The sequence below is a fragment of the Pseudorasbora parva genome, chromosome 6 (assembly GCF_024679245.1).
Source record: "Pseudorasbora parva isolate DD20220531a chromosome 6, ASM2467924v1, whole genome shotgun sequence".
Classification (NCBI taxonomy): Eukaryota; Metazoa; Chordata; class Actinopteri; order Cypriniformes; family Gobionidae; genus Pseudorasbora; species Pseudorasbora parva.
This window is the reverse complement of record NC_090177.1, coordinates 18,567,437-18,583,253: the sequence shown is the minus strand read 5'-3', so window position 1 is coordinate 18,583,253 and position 15,817 is coordinate 18,567,437. Positions and strand designations below refer to the sequence as shown.

The 15,817-nt window shown below is 36.7% G+C and overlaps 1 protein-coding gene across 1 annotated transcript in view; it reads right to left on the bottom strand.

Moving 5' to 3' along the window:
- c6h1orf127 (chromosome 6 C1orf127 homolog) overlaps nucleotides 1-15,817 on the bottom strand; it is a 197,355-nt gene that overhangs the window by 118,281 nt on the left and 63,257 nt on the right. Inside the window, exons 13-14 of the transcript XR_010905311.1 lie at nucleotides 11,913-12,048; nucleotides 883-943 (exon numbers count right to left, since the gene is read on the bottom strand). The gene's annotated coding sequence lies outside the window, so the exon portion shown is untranslated. The remainder of the gene's footprint in view (nucleotides 1-882; nucleotides 944-11,912; nucleotides 12,049-15,817) is intronic.

Genomic DNA, 15,817 nt, shown 5'->3' with positions numbered 1-15,817 from the left:
AGTGAATGTGTTCATATGTTTAATTAAATATTATTTGAAAAGAGTTTAAATTGATTACTTCAAAACTATTTAAGCTATAATTAGACCTAGAATTTCTTTTAACGTTCTTGTTTCTTTATTCCACTAAATCCTTTAATTATTTGATTTCTTTAAATACCCCCCCCCCACTCCAAAAAATAAATAAAAGTGGTCCCCCCCAATGTTGAAGACATGGTTACAGCCTTGCTACCAAGCGTTATGTCTTAAAACCTCCATTTATCAACTTTAAGCACTTTGAAGCAAATCAAACACAACTTCTTCAAGTACAAACAGTAGAGATGGAGATGGAGTGGTGAGGAAGAGAACATTCGCGGCAGATGGACCCTGAGACTGATCAACACCTGTAAAACTGATCTGACAGTTCGAGCTGGATGGCTGTCCAGATGGAAGCGTGTCTCCAGGCTCGAGCCACATGCCACCACATTCCACACACACGTTGCAGATCAACACTGTGGGACGGGGCCCCAAACAAAGCTTGTCCCTAAGAACTCCCATATTAATAACCAATTACAAGCAACCGATGGTTTCGAATAGATTCAGTAGATTTCAAAAAGCTTCAATAATTTGACTTTTTAGGCTTTTTATAATATGCTGAATGCATTCATTATTCTATTGATTACACACAAAGGCTTGTAATTTGAATGAGACTCATACACACAAAAAGGCTGTCCTCCTCACACATAATTACTTATTAAATATGTATAATTTTTCATAACGATCAAAACCACCATGTATGATATGCAAACGCACAGCACAGACAGTGGTCACACATCACACACGAAACGCTCAGGGCACAAAAACACTTACATTAACACTTACATAAACATTAAGGTTTCTGTTTACCTTCTCTTGGATATCACAGGCATTTTAAACATGAGATGTTTCCCCTCAACTGATTGGCTTACTGGAGACAGGGAGGGAGAAAGAAAAGAGTAATTAATTACTTATGTGAACCATTGCATGAGAAAGACAATAAACCTGCCTGGTCGCCATGGATATGACATATTTGCTCAGAAAACAACACAATAATTAGCAAAGCAGAAAGATCCAGCGAGAATATGCAAACTCTGGGGTTTAAAGTGGCAGTGATCTTTTTACACGCTATTGCTTTCAGACACAACACAAACACGCATAATGAAAGGAAATGCACCTTGCAAAATAATACCACTAAAAAAGTTAGATAGCAGAAGCTAGCAAATATTTATTCTTAGTCAGTAAATACAAAAGGAAGGATATTTGGAAATAGTGTATAATAATGATATAGTGTAGTATAGTGTTTTCTTGTATTTCTTGAAAGTATAGGATAAATAACACATTAGTCTTCATGAAACTGAAAAAGCTGAGTAATACTAATTATGTAAGCTAGCAAAATGCACAACTATTTTGTTATAGTTATATATATATATATATATATATATATATATATATATATATATATATATATATATATATATATATATATATATATATATATATATATATATTAAGCAATGTGTAACTTGAACAGTGCAGTATCCTAAGAAGTTAATTTTGACCCATGTCAGAGAAAAACTGACTAAACAATTGAAGCCAGCATTACCTTCTACCTTATGGCTGTCCTCTAATGACCTATTGACTTCATAAGATGCAATGGAACATGTTGCTCTGAATAAAAATTATATTTAATAACTCATATATGATTTAAGAGCATGGCACTGAGAGTACGATAATGGCTTACTAATATTATGCCACTATATATTACATTTACAAAAAAGAATTGACAGCAGTGGCTCCTAGATTTTACAGTCAGGAGACAGTAATCATATGAACAACTTCCAAACTAGTCGTTTCATGATGCTGCAACCAATTCCGGTTTGAACCAACAAAAGTTGGGTCTGTAAATGTTTTTACAGACGTTAGTAAATTGAGGCTTCTTTCAACAGATTAATCAAAAGGTTTTTTTTAAGGTTTTTTTTCCAGAGCAAAAGTTACAATACAAGTTCAGATTTAGAATTTAGAGTGCGCTAAATTAAAAATTGCGTTTATGTAGGTAACCATAACAACAGTTACAGTAGGCTGCTACGATCAACAAAGCAAAACAGACTAACTTATAAACCCTGTCTGTCATAAAGTACTGGTATTATTTTTTACTGTATTGTAGATTTACGTAAAACAAATATAATCACGAAAATACACTAGATTATTGACAGAAATCCGATATAGCTACCCACTATATAGGCTACTTGTTCACTACGCTTTCACTTTGCACTCGCGTGGCTTACACCTGTTAGGTGCCCGATCACGTTGTGGGTATTTAAAGCGTTCATAAAACCTCCAATGTCAAAATCTCTTACACTGATATTAATATTACCTATGATGGCATCAACTTGTACTGCAGATCTTTATATCAGAGTACCTATGTGTCAGAGAAACGAGACATAGGCAGAGATCTTTAAAGCATTAAGCTGTAGATCGAGCGGACAGGTAAGGACAGGCAACTCACACGTTATCGGAGGAGATCAAAAAGTTGTGAACTACTTTTAGACTAACATATACAAAACAGCGCTCGGTTTTCCTGAGCCGGTCCGCGTCTGTCCCGCGTGTAGGTGATTGTAGGTGCGCAGAGTTTCAGTTCTCACGTTCTGCACTAAGTGACGCGTTCTATTCAAAACGTACGCTTTACTGAATTACACACAAGCGATCTATTCTATCATGAATACCTGATCATATTAAACTCATACACAAAGAGTTACATGTGACTAGTGAGATGCAGCTAATCCAAAAACAAAAGTCTTACCTGTAACGTTACTTCCTGGCTTTTCCGCGACTTTTCAACTTAGAACAAATGTTGTGTATAAGGTTGATGACAAGGGAGCATGCGTGATCAAAGTTGCCTCATTTTTTTTTCTTCTGTTGTTATTATTGGATTTTCCTATTTCTAACATAGGGCGGGTCGCTCGGAAGATCTGCCCTGGAGAGCCGCTTCAGAGTGGGAAGAGGAATCTTTAATTGAATATCTCAGTTAGCGCAGTAGGTGAGCTGGAAAACACGGAATGGACTCACATATCCGCCCCGTCAGGTTAATTGCACTGTGGTATTGATATGACTAGCACTGCGTTGAATGATATGGGACTTTGTATTCAGTTCAGTTCTTGTGGTCAACTTCTGAATGCACAATGCTGATGAAAGTTGTTTTAATAAAACAAGTTTTAATTTCAATTTTGTTTTCATTTCATATACTTTATATCTACCAAGCCATATTGAATGTTTCAGCCCATACAATTTTTTTAGCTTTGAACAAGAACTAAAAAGTACAATTTCACATGGTTATAGTGTGTTTTGTTTGGTCATTTGTATTTTTAAACATGCATATACTGTACAAAATTGAAAATGACCTTAAATCACATTTTTATTAAAGCAATTTTTTTGCATAATACAAAATCATGAAGGCTAAGACAAAATAGCCTCAACGGGCGAAAAGAACTGTGTGTGATAATGTATTTCAAACCTGAACTTCTCCTTATCTAAATTCTGCACTCTTGTGAATTATTGACAAACAGATTATTGCTAATTAGCAGTTTTGTGATGTGCCCTGCTCAACACAAAAAAAGAATAAAGGGTAATCAATAGTATGGTCAAATAACAAGGTAATGCTATAATCTTGCAAAATCAAGTTTTAAAAGTGAATCAAAAGCAATTGAAACACACACACTATCATATATATATATATATATATATATATATATATATATATATATATATATATATATATATATATATATATATATATATATATATATATATATATATATATATATATATATATATATATATATATATATATATATATTCCTATATTTATTAGGGGTTTCCCCGACTAAGGATTTAGACATTCGAATCAGAATTTTCAAATCTCTCTATGGTCGACTGATAGTCGAATCATCTGTGTGTGTGTAAACCATAGACCGGAAAAAATAAACAGTAAAAACGGGTTGGGAAGGACAGGACACTAGTCATCAGGAGGCTAAGACTATTTTTATTTTACTTTACACACGGCACACAGCCACCACTTTTAATAAAGTGGTCCAAACTAGGCTACACTACACATTCGTAAATTAACCGTTCTCTCATAACATTTAAAAGCCGCGATTGAAACACAGAACATCACACAAATATATAAAATAACATTTTGATACATAAACCTGATAAAAATACCTGCCTAGAGAGGTGGTCGAATCCGGTCCTGCATATCGATGCATCGAATCTTCGACTATTAGGGGTCACCCCTAATATATATATTAGGGGTGACCCCTAATAGTCGAAGATTCGATGCATCGATATATATATATATATATATATATATATATATATATATATATATATATATATATATATATATATATATATATATATATATATATATATATATATATATATAGTGGGTACGGAAAGTATTCAGAATTTTTTCACTATTTGTTTTATTGCACCCATTTGCTAAAATCATTTAAGTTTATCATTAACACATAGCACCCACATTGACAAAAATACAGAATTGTTGACATTTTTGCAGTTTAAAAAAAAAAGAAAAACTGAGATATTACATGGTCCTAAGTATTCAGACCCTTTGCTGTGACACTCATATATGTAACTCAGGTGATGTCCATTTCTTCTGATCATACTTGAGATGGTTCTACACCATCATCTGAGTCCAGCTGTGTTTGATTATTCTGATTGGACCACACACCTGTCTATATAAGAGCTCAAAGCTCACAGTGCATGTCAGAGCAAATTAGAATTATGAGGTGAAAGGAACTGCCTGAAGAGCTTAGAGACAGAATTGTGGCAAGGCACAGATCTGGCTAAGGTTACAAAAAATTCTGCTGCACTCAAGGTTCCTAAGGTTCCACAGCGGCAAATGGAAGACGTTTGGGACGACCAGAACCCCCTTGCTAGAGCCGGCCGTCTGGCCAAACTGAGCTATCGGGGGAGAAGAGCCTTGGTGAGAGAGGTAAAGAAGAACCCAAAGATCACTGTGGCTGAGCTCTAGAGATGCAGTCAGGAGTTGGGAGAAAGTTGTAGAAAGTCAACCATCATTGCAGCCCTCCACCAGTCGGGGCTTTATGGCAGAGTGGCTAAGTTTGCTAAAAAAAAAAAACACCTGAAGACCTCCACAATGGTGAGAAATAAAATTATCTGGTCTAATGAGACCAAAATAGAACTTTTTGGCCTTAATTTGAAGCAGTATATGTGGAGAAAAAATATCACCTGTCCAACACAGCCCCAACAGTGAAGCATGGTGGTGGCAGCATCATGCTGTGGGGGTGTTTTTCAGCAGCAGTGACAGGACGACTGGTTGCAATCGAGGGAAAGATGAATCCGGCCAAGTACAGGGATATCCTGGACAAAACCTTCTCCAGAGTACTCAAGACCTCAGACTGGGCCAAAGGTTCATCTTCCAACAAAACAATGACGAAGGATTGGTTTCACAACAACTCTGTTCTTGAATAGCCCAGCCAGAGCCCTGACTCCAGGTGTGGAAACCTTGTTGCATCTTTCCCAAATAAAGGCTTATGTCTGCATTATAGGTCAAAAGCGTCCTTCTACTAAATACTAAGCAAAGGGTCTGAATACTTAGGACCATGTGATATTTCAGTGTTTCTTTTTTTTTATAAATCTGCAAAAATGTCAACAATTCTGTGTTTTTTGGTCAATATGGGGTGCTGTGTAAAAAAAATTACTTCTGTGATTTTAGAAAATGGCTGCAATATAACAGAGAAGAATTTAAGGGGGTCTGAATACTTTCCCTATCCACATTGTGTGTGTGTATATATATATACATACATACACACACACACAAAAACATACATACATGAGAGAGAGAGAGAGAGAGAGAGAGAGAGAGAGAGAGAGAGAGAGAGAGAGAGAGAGAGAGAGAGAGAGAGAGAGAGAGAGAGAGAGAGAGAGAGAGAGAGAGAGAGAGAGAGAGAGAGAGAGAGAGAGAGAGAGAGAGAGAGAGAGAGAGAGAGAGAGAGAGAGAGAGAGAGAGAGAGAGAGAGAGAGAGCATTTTAATTAATACATATCAGCTTAATAATAAAACAAAACTAATTGTTTTGCCAATATTGTCTACAGTTAGAGGTTGCTTTTCCTTAAAATAATTATTAAAAGACAACATAAGGATAACCATTCACATTTTTAGCTATTATTAAAGCCGGATAAAATTATATTTCATATCTTCTGCTTGATAAATATTGAAAGACATGTTCATAGTTCAAATCCCCATCCTATTATTGCCTGTGGGATACTGTTACAAACGGTACATATTTAATGATGAAATAGCCCCACAAGCCCACAATGTTCAGAGGTAAAGCTCATGTTCTGTGGTTCAGACTGTTGGGTTCATCACTTTTAAATGGTTTGTTTGAACATCATGTTACAGAAATGAACTTCTCTGAGGTAACGCAAGAACTAAACAGGGCTCACATAGAATAGCCTTTTGATTGATAATGCTTCATTTTACAAGCTGTTTTGCAATGTATAATGTCAAGCTAATGTCAAAATCTCAAAAATGGTTGATTTCTCTATTTTATAAGTGAATGAGACGAATACAAAACTCCAAAACAGATTCTGCTTGCCCTTCAGTTGATTCCCCTGATGGTGCAATACTGTGATACAGAATAATTATGTAGTAAGAAAGAGCAAAAATCAATACATTATTCTGCAGATCACTTGATTCAGTAATGACTAGTACAATTATTGCCATCCATTGATTCATTAGAGCGGCTCTCAAGGGCAGACCCAACAAACCCTTAGCCTTCTGACTTCTTTTCCAGTGCCATCACTAATTATGAAACATTAAAAGCTAATCGCAATGTAGGACAAGGTTAGAAGAGCCATACTGCTAGGTGGAACCACTTAAAGCAATTAGTTTCCTTCTGTCCACATATTTGGTTGAATTTTCTTTGAAGTCACTGGTCAGCGCTATTGAAAGAGGGAGGAAAACAACACAGCTGGTATAAACGGGAACTTCCAGCAGCAACTTTTTTTTTAACCATGACATAAACAAGAATATTTTGTCATCAAAAAGGGCAGGTAAAATCTGTTTCTCTTAGGTGTCTGTTGCCGTCTAACTGGAATGGGAGGGGTGTACAAATAACTGGAACAAAGACAATACTTTTAGTACATTCCATGCAAACTTAACTACACGAACCGAAGAGAACAATAGAAATTGACAAACTGATGAATATCACTCCTAACGTCTGCATTGACAAAGTGATAAAGCACTGTCCATATGGCCCTGCTGACATGTAAGCATTTTTAATGCGAGGACACCTTTGCCCTACGCAAGCAAAAAGCCTTGACACTGGAGTCGGTGAGTATAATCACCTCTAACATAATGAGCTTTAACACGTTGTCTCCTCTCAATTGCATTGCATGAATAATACACTAAAAGAAGACACTTAGCTTAAAATATTAGGTGTTTGTTACAACAAAAGGGAGTGACAGAAATGAATGTCGCAAGCAAATCTCGAGGCATTTGTTCCTCGGTCAGCATCCACACTGGCAAAATAAACAGAGCTGAGGTAAAAGGGTTTCATTTTGACCACAAATTAAGATGAGGGTTTAAAAACTATATGGGTCTCGCGCACACGCACACACACACACACACACACACACACACACACACACACCTAAAGGATTATTAGGAACACCATACTAATACTGCGTTTGACCCCCTTTCGCCTTCAGGACTGCCTTAATTCTACGTGGCATTGATTCAACAAGGTCCTGAAAGCATTCTTTAGAAATGTTGGCCCATATTGATAGGATATTGTTATCATAGCTATCAAAATCCAGTGTTCGGCACTTTGCGTACGTGAGTTTTTGTTGTAGATGTCTGTCTTTAAAAAAAAAAAAAAAAAAAAAAATTGTTGTGTATTGTGCTAATTAATTGAGATTTCTTACAGCTCTTACAGGGTTTTGGCCTTGTCTGTTCCGTTGCTTCTATTACTCTCCCCTTTTTTGTAAGTCGCTTTGGATAAAAGCGTCTGCTAAATGATTAAACGTAAATGTAAATGTGGATAGTATCTTGCAGTTGATGGAGATTTGTGGGATGCACATCCAGGGCACAAAGCTCCCATTCAACCACATCCCAAAGATGCTCTATTGGGTTGAGATCTGGCGACTGTGGGGGCCATTTTAGTACAGTGAACTTATTATCATGTTCAAGAAACCAATTTGAAATGATTCGAGCTTTGTGACATGGTGCATTATCCTGCTGGAAGTAGCCATCAGAGGATGGGTACATGGTGGTCATAAAGGGATGGACATGGTCAGAAACAATGCCCAATAGGCACTAAGGGGCCTAAAGTGTGCCAAGAAAACATCCCCCACACCATTACACCACCACCACCGTGCACCATGCACAGTGGTAACAAGGCATGATGGATCCATGTTCTCATTCTGTTCACTCCATATTCTGACTCATGTCTCAACCAAGCCTGCAGTATCCCTCTCAGATACTGAAGCTTTCGTGCCTCCATCGCCCCCCCGGTGACCGGTCCCAGTATAGCCACCCCTCTGTGTTTTCTAATGGACGCGAGGCAAACTAAACAATAAAATTACGCTTCAAATATTTTTTTCCCAAAGTTAGTTTGTCATTGAAGGCCGTTATCATCACGATGATTTCATTTCAAGTGTTCGTTTTTAAAATAAGTTTAGTTATAGTTAGTTATTTGATGCTATAAAACGGGGGGGGGGGGGATGACGTAATGATTGACAGCTGAGAATGATGTCTTCTCTGAGTGAAGTTGTCACTGAGGCACTAACAGACTTTTTTCTGAATTTTTGGGAGCAGATTGGAGCTTTAGCTTTAATTTCTACATTTCCATAACTGTTTATTTCACACCAACATAATTAATTGTTCTGCATCTGTGAGAGTGTGGGCGGGCTTTTGATATCGCAGCTGTACTTCCTGCTCTACTTCCTGCTCTCTACTGCGCAACTCCGGTCCCAAAATCGCTACTGTGCAGACTCGGTCCCAAGATGTCAGCGCTGTGCAGGCCGCCTGAAAACTTCAAATCTGGCAAGCGGAAACGGATGATGTCGAGGTATTTTTTTATGGTCTATGGTCTCAACAGAAATCGAGACTCATCAGACCAGGCAACATTTTCCAGTCTTTAACTGCCCAATTTTGGTGAGCTTGTGCAAATTGTAACCTCTTTGTGTTGCGGCTTCACAAATGTTTTGCTGCATACCTCGGTTGCAGAGATAGGGACTCAAGTTTGAGACTCGGACTCGAGTGCGACTTAAGTCGCACACACAGTGACTTCAGACTCGACTTGAGACTCGTCCTTGAAAGACTTCAGACTCATTTCGGACTCGAGCTGCGGGATACGTGAACAATGTTTATTTTTAGTAGGGCTGTCAAAATTGACACACTAATAAGGTGTTAATGCAAATTAATTTTAACGGCACTAATTTTAGTAGCCCAGCGCGCATTTTCTGTTTGATCTGTGGCCCGTAGTTGGCGAAATTGAGATCAGCCATAGACGTAGACTAATGCAGCAGTAGCAAACATTAATAGGGAAAGAAAAAGGGTTAACAATAACATTACTGTGTGAAACAAGTGCAGTTAAAGGCCTACATAAAGTACCATATTTTCTACTTAACTTTTATTAGACTCCAGGTCAAAAGAAAAGTGAACTTGACGCGCCTCAAGTCTAATAACAATCACAAACTGTGTTAAATAATATTTCGTCCTACAGTGTTTTTCTACTTTACCACGGTAAAAGATGTGAACGGGTGTAATAGACAAAAACAAAAGCAAACGAAAGGAAGAAACGTTTATAATTCCCTGCAAAATGGACTGCATTTATCATTGGCAAAAATGAGTGCGCAGCGACTGAAGATTTGGGAAAAGATGATGGGAACGAGATGTCCAGTGGGATAAAATAGACTAACGTTAGGCCTATTAATTGTTAAAATTCACGGAAATCGAAATATCGGATGACCAGATTGCAAAACAGAATTAAAAAACTGGCAAATCTTAAATTGGGCTCAGCCTCCCTCCATCATTCTGCATGAATCCATAGCCTGTTTTTATGGCCTGTTTTATTTTACTACCCCTAAATGCATTGAAGCAACCGTGATGTGATTGGTTGATTAGATATTTGCATTAATGAGAAATTTGGGACTCGTGTCACAAAAGCTTATAAATCATACAGAATTTGTGTTTTTTTTTTGAAAATGTAAATATGCAGAAAGTTGTGTGTGTTTTAGGGTTTAGGGCTAGGGTTAGTGTAGGAGGATAGAATATATGTTTTGTAAAGTATAAAAACCATTACGTCTATGGCAAATCCACAGAAAGATAGCGCATCAGACGTGTGTGTGTGTGTGTGGGTATGTTTTTGTGACATATGAGGACACAAATGTGTATAATGACATGGGTATGACACAGGTATTACAAGGAGAGGGTGACTCATTAGGACATTGGCCATGTCCTCACTTTTCAAAATGCTTATAAATCATACAGGATGGTTTTTTTTTATAAAGTAAAAACGCAGAATGTTTCCTGTGATGGGTAGGTTTAGTGGCAGGGGCAGCGTAAGGGGATAGAAAATATGGTTTGTACAATATAAAAACCATTACGCCTATGGAATGTCCCCATATGTCACAAAAACAAACGTGCGTGTGTGTGTGGGGTCAAGAAAAAAGATGCATAAGTTTTATGTTTAGATTAAAATGCGCATAGTAGAAAAAGTACAAGTTTAGTTCTGTTACTAAAACTTGTTCTGTTCAGTTGGTTCTTAAACACTGTTAAGCTGTTATATGAACCCTGTTGGCTTTATTAAAGCGTAATTATGCCCTGAATTTGAATTAATATATATTTAAATGAATTACTTCTGCTTGATGGTAAACTTCACTTTATTACAATATTTTATATATTATATAATATATTGAATATATTATATAATAAACTACAAAAATGTGCTTTAAAAACCACTTTATCAGGGAAAGGATTTTGTTTAATAGAAACACCCTTACATGATGGAATACTGTCAGAGGAAAAAGTATAATATCGTATAGTTTCGATACCTGTCCTCAGACAGATCCTGGTTAGAATGTAATTAAGGTCGACTGTGAAACTCACTGGCATATCGTGGAAGGGCAGGCAACTGGCATTTACCTTAATTAGATAAAGATATGTACAGGCAATGTCCTCTAGAAGAAGGCGCCTGTCTTCCAACCGGAAGTTAGGGGTGCTGGCAGCTGCCTGTGCTCTGTAAATAAGGAGCAGCTTTGTGAGTTGATGGGCGAATTAGAGGGAGGGAGAGAACTAGGTGGAGACAGAGAAGTTTAACCGACTGGGCAGCTGTGCGAATTTTATCCCCTCTTTGCTGACTTTAGTTAATGTTCTCTTAAACTTCGTTTTTTTTTAAAATATCACTAGTCTGCAGTATACCTTACATATGTACCTGCAGAATTAAGGGCTTTTAACAGGTGTTTAAGTAACCAAGCCTAAAAGAACACGGATCACTGCCACTAATGTTTGGGAATCCCCCTGAGTAACAATGTGTTCTCCATGTTCATTTATTTGTCCCACTCACACACAATAACAGGTAGGTGGTCACTTCCTTAATCACTTACTCAGGAAATGAAAGTGTGGAGCCTTGTCTGCACATTATATCAAATCAAAACAAAAACACTGGCATGTGTGCATAGGAGAACTCTCTAAACATGCATATTATGAAAGGTAAACGTAAATCAAAATCTTAGCACACGTTCAGAACTCAGAGTATCTGCAGTCATTCACCTAACAGTATAATATAAATCAGTGGTTCTCAAATGGTTGGTCGTGACCTAATAAAAGGGAGGATAAAACACTTCCCCATACCTTTTGTTATTGACGTCAATGGCTGTGCATCAAATCAAGCTATACGGCAGAGGTTCATCTGGTCCGTGGCAGCCCAAACGTGTTGCAGGTTGGTTGTGACAGGGTCAGGGACAGCAGGGGAAATGTAAATAATAAACTGCAACAAAGCATATATTAGAGCATAGTTAGGATAGCAAAATAAACAGGCGTATTAACTTTAAAAGGGAGGGGATAATGCTTCCCATATCATTCTTTGTTAACAACAAGCATCCAAATAAACTCTACATTATTTTGGTCCAAATGCATCTGTCATTTTGTAGAAGCTAGCCAAATTAGGCAGATGCCAATGAATGAGGAAAAAAATATAAACCAAATTATTACCCACACCACATTAGAGGGTACATAACACACAGTTTCTCATGTTAATCTTGAGTACCTAGTAGTATTGCATCCTTCATATCTCCGAAGAGTCTTTAGTTTGATCATATTTAACATTTGATTCGCTATATGTTTGTGTTGTTGACATTATATGCACTTACGTGCTGATTGACCACAAAACACAAACATTTGATGCAGTTTCACTCACCGCCTGCGGTTTCGACTAATGACCGGAAACAAGCAAACACACTTGAAGAACACTGTTGCTGCTCCAGAAAAATTAACTGCATCCTTAACGCTGGGTTATTTGGGAAGCTGAACAAAGTTGTATTTCCCTCACAAACAAAAACACACTTCTCTAGTGATGTCGTTGATTCTGTGGTCTAAAAACGAAATGACAGCGCTGCCGACGGCTTCTGTAACCTGAACGATGCTCGTTGATAGACGCGCTTTTGCTCTTGTTCTCGCTCTTGTTGATGTGCGCTGTGTGCTTATCCGGGAGAAGTGCCCATACAAGCAATTCCGGCCTTTATAGCATTATGCAGGGCCATACTAGAAAAATAACTTCCTGAAACTTATTCGAACAGAAATACTATGTCATATATCCAACTCGGTTTTTGACATTTTAGCATGAGAATCCAACTCTTTAACAGTGTAAATAAGTCTGAATGCATGAAAGTGCATAACCCCCACCCCTCCCTCCCCTCTTTAATTACAAAATGTCAACGATTGGATTTTAAGAAGATGCACAAGGTAAGATTTGTGAAAGTGTAAATTAAATTTGCATGCCAAAAAAAAAAAATTCCTGCCAAAACTGTAAGCGCAGCTAAAAGAAAGACGGACCTGTACAAATCGGTTAATTTCGGGAACATGTTTTGCACAAGTCATTTAGACATTTGCAACAGTTTATGTTTTTACACAAAGATTGTTTTTACAAAGTCAATCAGTTTTGCAGTTCCTGACTGTTGTTTTTACATGGCCGTTTATGTTCACAGGCATGCAATAATTTTGGCCGTAATTTGGCGAAAGGAACGTGTCAAAAGTTTAAGCACAGAAAAATGGAGAGAAAAATGGTCAGAAGAATACAGATCATATTTATTTGCGTTAGCATGAAGCTGCAGTTTCACAATACATGAATTACACTTATAAATAACAGTAAAATGCTGCAAATATTTTTCTTACACCTTTACAAAACTTATCCTGCGCATGTAAATTTAATTTACACTTGCAATCTTATATACACTTTCACAAATCTTACCCATGCAATTCTTTATGGCATCAATTTATTTTCATAAGTGTCACTAGCGTCATCAAACACAAATGCAAAAATAATGACCCAACCTGCCATTGGACACCCAAAAAGGGAACCCCGCCCCATTATTATGCTCAAACAAACGGAGTGTGTTTGCAAAATTTAAATGCATTACATCATATTTTAAAAATATTTAAAATATATATATAAATTAATTAATTAAAAAATTATATATTATATATATATATATATATATATATATATATATATATATATAAATATATAAATATATATATATATATATATATATATATATATATATATAAGTTTAATTTGCTCACTAAGGCTGCATGCATTTGATCATAATACAAATTTGCCATAATATTTTACAATATTACTGTTTTTACTGTTTTCTATCTTAATGTATTGTAAAAGATCATTTGTTTTTAAATGTTTTTAACATTAAATAGAAAGCCTTTACTAGCACATGCACTGATCAGGCATAACATTATGACACAGTGACGTGAATAACAGTGATTATCTCTTCATTAAAGCACCTGTTAGTGGGTGGGATATATTAGGCAGCAAGTGAAAATTTTGTCCTCAGAGTTGATGTGTTAGAAGCAGGAAAAATGGGCAAGCAATAGGATTTGAGCGAGTTTGAGCGAGGGCCATCTCAGAACTGCAGCTCTTGTCGGTGTTTCTGGTCTGCAGGGGTCAAAAGTGCTTCAAGGAAGGTGGTGAACCGGGCAGACAAGGCTTATAGATGCATGTGGGGAGCGAAGGCTGTCAAATTGCTCAAGATGTTAATGCTGGTTCGGATAGAAAGCTGTCAGAATACACAGTGCATCGCAGTTTGTTGTGCTGACCCCTGTCCACCGCGAAAGCGCCAACAGTGGGCATGATGTAAGCATTAGAACTGGACCACGGATCAATGGAAGATATAGATAAGATAAAGGTAATCTAATTGTAAAATAAGTGAAATACGAATGCACTTTTTAATATCAGCCAAAACATATTTTGTGTGATTATATATATATATATATATATATATATATATATATATATATATATATATATATATATATATATATATATATATATATATATATATATATATATATATATAAAATGTTGTAACACTTTAGCATAGGGAACACATTCACTATTATCTATGAATTTTGCCTCAGTAATCTCCTAATTTACTGCTTATTAACAGTTAGTAAAGTAGTTTTGTAACATTTAAATTTAGGTATTTCGGTAGGATTAAGGGATGTAGAATAAGGTCATGAAGAATAAGGCTTTAATATGTGCTTTATAAGTACTAATAAACAGCCAATATCCTAGTAATATGCATGCTAATAAGCAGCTAGTTAATAGTTAATAACTGAACACTAAAATAAAGTGTTACCATATACATACGTACACGTATACATCCAGATTAATCTACAAATGGCTGTGCAAATTAAGCTGAGAGAGCACAAAATAATTGTTACATCCAAAATATGACATACTTCACCTTTAAGGACACTTTTGTATGACAAACAACATGCAACTGTGTTGAAAAAACATCAAATCTGGGTCCTGAAGCAAAATCAGCAGCGATATAAATAGTGGCACAATTTCAAAAGGACACATAGTGGAGGAAGGCCAGTGCTCTGTGTTTATTAATGCTGTCTACCAACAATGCTCGTCATGCAGCCATATGGTGCTGATAAGATATCTGGGCGCAGAGTTAAAATCTAATTTTAATAAATTCTTAATCAGCTTGTAGGATACTGAAACAACATAGTTAATGGAAATGTGTGGAGTCAGCGAGGTCTTTTGCAGTCGTGGTCTTTAATAAGATTTGAGAGGCATTACAACAACACAGCAGTCAATGTCACGTTGAGCTGCTCTCTCTGTCTGTAACTCAAATGTGGAAAAAAAAGGAAGGGAAGAGCGGAGCGGAGCGGGAGCACGGGGAGGAAAACATGGTCATCTGTTTCAAAAGAGACTGAATGTGATCTCTGGGGGAGAGAGTTGCAGGCGCTGTATATCACATATCATCTTCTCTGATCATTCACGCTTTCTAATTACTGAAGGTGAGGAGGGCCATAATTTTATCGTATTTGTTTTGCATCACTGCAAAAATAGAAAATGAGGGCTTGCAGAGCTGTACCAATTTACTTCATTTCGACCTTGATTAAAAGAAAATTAATTGCCACATCTCTCATTATGTTGCAAGCGGCATTTGATGACTGGAATGGAAAAACGAAAAGAAAAAAAAACTAAACAAAAAAAACAAGACGCACAG